This window comes from Neophocaena asiaeorientalis, unplaced genomic scaffold (genome assembly GCF_003031525.2).
Source record: "Neophocaena asiaeorientalis asiaeorientalis breed wild unplaced genomic scaffold, Neophocaena_asiaeorientalis_V1.1 scaffold614, whole genome shotgun sequence".
Classification (NCBI taxonomy): domain Eukaryota; kingdom Metazoa; phylum Chordata; class Mammalia; order Artiodactyla; family Phocoenidae; genus Neophocaena; species Neophocaena asiaeorientalis.
Genome location: NW_020172990.1, coordinates 86,382 through 86,762, shown reverse-complemented (window position 1 = coordinate 86,762; position 381 = coordinate 86,382). Strand labels below are relative to the sequence as shown.

Here is a 381-nt window from a genome sequence, read left to right as displayed (position 1 = left end):
CAGAAAAGGAGAGGGCAGGAAAAGGGACTGGAGAGAGGGGGACAAAGACCCAGGGAGGGGGTAGAAAACCAGAGAAAAGGAGAGAAACAGAAAACTGAGCAGGAAGGCTCCACACCCCCCTTCGCCGCCCCGGCTCTGGCCCCCATCGCCTCTCAAGTGGGCCCAGAGGCCTCCCACCTGCTCTCCCTGCTAACACGTGTGCCCGGTCTCCGCTCCCGAGCTAGTAGAGCCTTCCTTTTATGCGGATCCGATGGCATTCCCACTTAAAACCTATTCCGCAGCTTCTCTGTTTTTTGGCATGTGGGATCTTAGTTCCCTGACCAGGGATGGAACCCGCGCCCCCTGCAGTGGAAGGAAGGGCAGAGTCTTAACCACTGGACC

The 381-nt window shown here is 58.3% G+C and overlaps 1 protein-coding gene across 2 annotated transcripts in view; it reads right to left on the bottom strand.

Moving 5' to 3' along the window:
• Positions 1–381, bottom strand: part of TMC4 (transmembrane channel like 4) — a 14,797-nt gene that overhangs the window by 4,423 nt on the left and 9,993 nt on the right. The gene's annotated exons all lie outside the window — the stretch shown is intronic.